Here is a 6000-nt window from a genome sequence, read left to right as displayed (position 1 = left end):
TTTGAAGCCAACCCATCCACTATCTTTCAGCTATGTGACCTGATACTATTATGTCCTCTAAAACCACTTTTATTTTGAATTCTGTTATAACCAGAAGTCTGACAAAGAGACACCTGTATCCTTATAATGTACCACTGTTCCTATTTGACTTCTGCTAATGATCATTTACTGATAGTAGCTTGTGAGTGTTTTTCCTCAGTGCTCTAGGTATTTTTTTCCCTCCTGTATGTATTCTGCCTTGTCTGATCTGCTTTTGAGCCACATTGAGAAGCCAATTCCCATTCTGTTTGTTGATACTTTTTATTTTTTTAAGCATTGCCCAATGAAGGTATTATTAAGGAATTATTAAGGACTATTCCAGATAGTCCCATAAGGGGAAGGAATAGAGGTGAAGGTGTGGGGAATGGAAATGACAGAAAAGGCAAAATGAAAAAGAGGTTTGGGAAACTCCCAGGCAGACCTAGAGGACTGAACAGAAGGCAGAGCATTCCATCAGGAGGCTGTTGCTATTTTACTGTGTGCCCTGTAACCTTTCAGTGCTCTGGGGGAGATGGCAGAACCTCAGGGGGAAATGACTGGGGAGTACAATTAGAGAGGCTGATCCCCGGACCTGTGGCTCCTGGTCTTGCAAATGGGAGTCTCGTGTTCATACTTTGCACTGTAGGGGCAGTGTCACATGCTTCTTTTTTTTTTTAATTGTGGAAAAAGACACATGACATACAAGTCACCATCATAAAAGGAATGGGTAAAGAAAAGAAAGGAATATCATTCAGTCACAAAAAAGAAGGAAATCTTGCTATTTGCCACAACATAGATAGACCCTGAGGGCATTTTGGTGAGCGAAACAAAGGCACTGTATAATACCACTCCTGCATAGAATCAAAATACATCAAGGTCACAGAAACAGAGTAAAATGTTGGTTGCCAGGGGCTGAGGGGTAGGGGAAATGGGGAGATGTTGGTCAAAGAGTACAAACTTTCAGTTACAGGATGAATGAGTTCTGGGGATGTAATGTATAGCACGGTGACTATAGTTAGCAATACTATATTGTATCCTTGAAAGTTGCTATGACAGTTGTGCTTTAATGTTCTCATGATAACAACAGTGACAACAAAATGGCAATTATGGAAGGGGAAGGACACATTAGCTAATCTTACTGTGGTAAATATTTAGCAATATGTATGTGTCAAATCATCAAATTGTACACCTTAAACTTACACGTGTTATATATCAATTATACCTCAATAAAGCTGGAAAAATTTGGCCATTTTAATCAATTTTAATTGTATAATTCGGTGGCATGAAGTACATTCATATTGTGCAGCTGTCACCACCATCCATCCCCAGAACTCTTTTCATCTTTCAAAACTGAAACTCTCTTCCCATTAAACACTAACTCCCCATTCCTCCTGTCCCCAATCCCCAACCCCTGGAAGCCACCATCTATTTTTTTTTTAAGATTGATTTATGTATGTGAAAGAGAGAGAGAGAGAATGAGCGGGAGGCTAAGAGGGAGAGGGAATCTCAAGCAGAATCTGCACCAAGCATGGAGCCCAACAGGGGGCTCAATCTCATGACCATGAGATCACAATGTGAGCCAAAACCAAGAGTTGGATCCTTGACTGGCTGTGCAAGCCAAGTGTCCCCACCATCTACTATCTGTGTCTATGAATTTGACAACTCTAGATACCTCATATTTGTAGACTCATACAGTATTTGTCCTTTTGTGAATGACTTATTTCACTTAGCACAATGTCCCCAAAGTTCATCCATATCATACCAGGTGTCAGAATTTCCTTCCTTTTTAAGATTGAATAATATTCCATTGTATGGGTAGACCATATTTTGTCTATCCATTTATCCATCGATGGAAACTTGGGTTGCTTGTACCTTTTGGCTGTTGTCATCCCATGAGTATGGGTGTACAAATATCTGTTTGAGCCCCTGCTTTCAATTGAGTCATCTGCTTTTAAAGAAACATTTGAGGCACCTAGGTGGTTCAGTCGGTTAGGCACCTGCCTTCAGGTCAGGTCATGACCCCAGAGTCCTGGGATCCAGTCCCATCTCAGGCTCACTGCTCAGCAGGGAGTCTGCTTCTCTGCCCCTACCCTGGCTTGTGCGCACTCGGGCACATTTTCTCTCCTTCCCTCTCTCTCTCTCCCTCACACACATTCTCTTTCTCAAATAAATAAATAAAGCCTTTAAAAAGGTAAAGGAACATGCAAGTTTGGACATTGAGCACATTGAGTAGTATGAACATAAAACCAGAATACCTCTCTTAGAATGTTTACGAATGTGTAAAACCCTCAACCTCCTTGAATGAGCATCTGGTGAGAGATAGAGGAAAAGGCTTCAAATTCTCTGCAAGTCAGTCCATCAGGTGTACACTCAGAGAAAATTTAATTTAAATTAGAGAAATAATAGACCCATTTTGTGGGGTATCTTCATAGCATCTGCACTGATTTAACCAAATTTCTATCATTGCCACAAAATGAGACTTAATCTTAACATATTTCCTCTTCTCTTGGTTTTTTTAACTTCCTTTATAACAGAATCTAAGTCTGAATAATTTCTTTTTATTCTCTATAGGAGAATTATTCAAAAAAGGTTAATTGTATGAAACACCATTAAGAGATCTGTGACAAAAAAAGAGAGAGAGAGATCTGTGACAAATCTCAAGTCTAAAGCAGCCAGAGAGGACAAAAGGGCATTTCTACGATCTGTTCATTCAATACATACTACATTAAAAAATTGGCCATATATATATATACATATACATATATATGTATATATATATATATAATTTATCATTTTAGCCATTTTAACAATTCAGTGAAATATATTCATAATGTTGTGCAATTGTCATCACAATCCAGCTCCAGACCTCCTTTACCATCCCAAATGGAAACTCTCTACCCATTAAACAGTAACTCCCAATTCCCTCAAGCCCCTGGCAACCTCTATAGCATTTTCTGTCTCTATGCATTTGCCAGTTCTAACGCTGACTATGAGTGGAATCATGCAGTATGTTCCCTTTTGTGTCTCAGGGTTCATCCATGTTGTATTATGTGTCAAAATTTCAGTCCTATTAAATGCTGAATATTACTCATTATATATATATATATATATACACACACACACACACACACACATACATATATGTATATATACACACATTTTATATGTTTTATATATTATATAATTTTATAAATTATATATACATGACATGTTATTTTTCCATTCATCTGTTGATGGACACTTGGATTGTTTCCACAGTTTGGCTATTGTAAATAATGCTGCTATGAACATGGGTGTCCAAGTGTCTGTTCAAGTCCCTGCTTTCAATTCTTTAGGGTCTATTCTCATAGTTGATTCATAGGATTTTATGTTTAACTTTCTGAGGAACTGGTAAACTGTTTTCCATAATGGTGGTGCCATTTTACACACTTACAACAATGCACAAGGGTTCTAATTTCTCCATATCATCACCAACACTAGGTACTTTCCAATTTTAAATGATACCAATCTTAATGAGTGTGAAGTGGTCACCCATTGTAGTTTTGATTTGCATTTCCCTAATGACTAACTATATGGAGCATCTTTTTGTGTGTTTATTGGCCATTTATGTATCTTCTTTGGAGAAATATCTGTTCAAGGCCATCCATCCTTTGTCCATTTTTGAATCCAGTCATTTACTTGTTGTTGTTGTTGTTGAGTTGTATGATAATACTTTTTCATCACTGTGTTAGGTGCTGGAAATAGACACTTGCAGGCTAGTGGGAGAGGTGGACCATATTCTAATGCAGAGTGGTAAATCCAATGACAGTTATATAGTGAAGGTATTATGAGAATTTCAAAGAGGGGCACACTAGTGCTAGTGGGCAACAGACAGGGAGGTTGTCCTGAGGGATATGGTGCTTTAACACCATCCTGGTCTCAAAGGATCCTGGGCAGGTAAAAAGAGAGAGGGTGAACACTCCAGCCAGAAAGGAAACCATGAGCAATGGCTTGCAAGCATGAAATAGCAGGGCGTGTTCTGGAAACTACAAGCATCTACCTGCAGTTGAAGAAGCAAGTCCAAGGCAGGCAGTGGCAAGAGATGAGGCTGGAGAGGTAGACGGGGACTGGATTATGCCAGATGTTAGAAGCTATTGTAAGGTGTGTTTAGGCTTTATCCTGAGACCCATGGGGAGTGATTGAAAGGTTTTAAGGAGAGGAGTTAACATCTTCAAACTTGGATTTTAGATCAGAGCTTCCCAATCTTTTTTCTTATTCCATCAAAGTACATACAGCATGAGAATTCTTGTAGGGCACGGAGGTAACTAGACCTGCAGCTGCATGTTGCTGGAAATGACAGGCCCAGGATTTGCTGCCTCCAACCCAACACAGCTGGCCCGAGGGCTGAAATTGTGAAGCGGTTTTAGAGAGATCACTGTGACAGTCAGATGAAGGATGCATTGCAGGAAAACAGCACCAGAGTCAGGGTGTCGATTTCAACTAACCAGGTATATTGGGGAGAGAGAACATACCTCAGTGGTGGAATTGGTAGGACTTGATAGAGAGGATATGGGGGCAGGGAGTCAAATGGGAGATTCCCAGGATCTTGCTCAGACAACTGGATGGAAGAGCAGCATGTTTAGGGAGATTATGCATTTAGGGATGAGGTAAAGATTTACTTTGAGACGAGTGGCTGGAGATGCAATAGATGGTCATCATGTCCTTGTTGGCTCTATTGGCTACAGCGACGTGAACCGTATAGACTCAGGAGTTAGTTCAGTGTGGAAATTCTTATAGCTTTGAAAGGAACCATGGGAGTGATTGTGCTAGAGAGCCACCTCCTTCGAAATGTTTCCCAGCCCACAGCTTCAAACAGGCAGCCTTTCATATGTACCATGTGACTGCAGCCTTTTGGACACAACTTCGGAACATTACTGGCATGAATACCCGACCCATCAATCAAATTCTCTCTCATGACAATCAGGCATTGGGACCTGGTGACTGAGTCAGCTGTGTGGAACCAAGTTCCCATAGATCAATCATTCTCATGCTGTGTCCCCAGATTATCAGAACCATTTGGGAGCTTGTTAGAAATGCAAATTTGAATACCTCATCTCATAGCTACCAAATCAGAGACTCCTGAGTGGGTCCCAGCAACCTATGTTTTACAAGCCTTCCAGCTGCTTCTGTCGCAGGCTATCACTGATATGGACCCTTAGGATAAGACCATGATTCTGGAAGAAGCCCTGAGTGTGATAAGTCAGCAGAGAAAGCTGGTTTTCAGAGAAGCAGGAGACTGGAGGGGTTGGGGGGAGACAGAGAGAGAGAAAGAGAGAGTGGAAGAGAAGAAAGAGACAGGTACAGATGTATAGAGAGAGACAGAGAGAGAAGAAACAAGCTACGTGTTGACTTTCCAGTTCTGTGAGGTCCTGTTGTTCTTCTGTGATAGGAATTTGTAAAATATCCCTGTATCATTACACAAATCCCTTTTATTTGAATGAGGGTTTTTTGGGTTTGTTTTTTGTTTTGTCTCGTTTTACAGTAAAAGTGCTCTGATTCCCTAGTTGATAATTTCCCCCAAAATCTATTAGGCATCTACTGCATGGCTACTTTTCAAGGCATCATAGAGGATACCATGATCAACGAGGCTTGGTTCTTGCCCTTGAGAAGCCCAGTTTTATGGAGGATGAATATAGACAACGTTAGAAGGGGGTTACTGAGCTTTGAGTTTTCTTGATAAGCACTAAGTAAATATTAGCTGCATCTCAGTGATATCTGATAACCAGAGAAGACTTCAAGGAAGACTTGAGAGTTGATCTATACCTTGAATAATGAGTTTCGAAAGAGGGGAAGGAGACGGAAGGTGTTTCGAGCAGAGAGAAATTTGCACAAAGGTATGGGAAACTGTAGTATGTGTCTGGGAAACGTGAGTGGTGAGAGGGCAAATACAAATTAAAAAGAAGAGGCTTAGTTTTCCTTGCTGGAAATAAGAGAAGGGACTTC

This window comes from Lutra lutra, chromosome X (genome assembly GCF_902655055.1).
Source record: "Lutra lutra chromosome X, mLutLut1.2, whole genome shotgun sequence".
In the NCBI taxonomy this organism is placed as follows: Eukaryota; Metazoa; Chordata; class Mammalia; order Carnivora; family Mustelidae; genus Lutra; species Lutra lutra.
The sequence above is the reverse complement of the archived record's forward strand: the minus strand, read 5'-3'. Positions refer to the sequence as shown.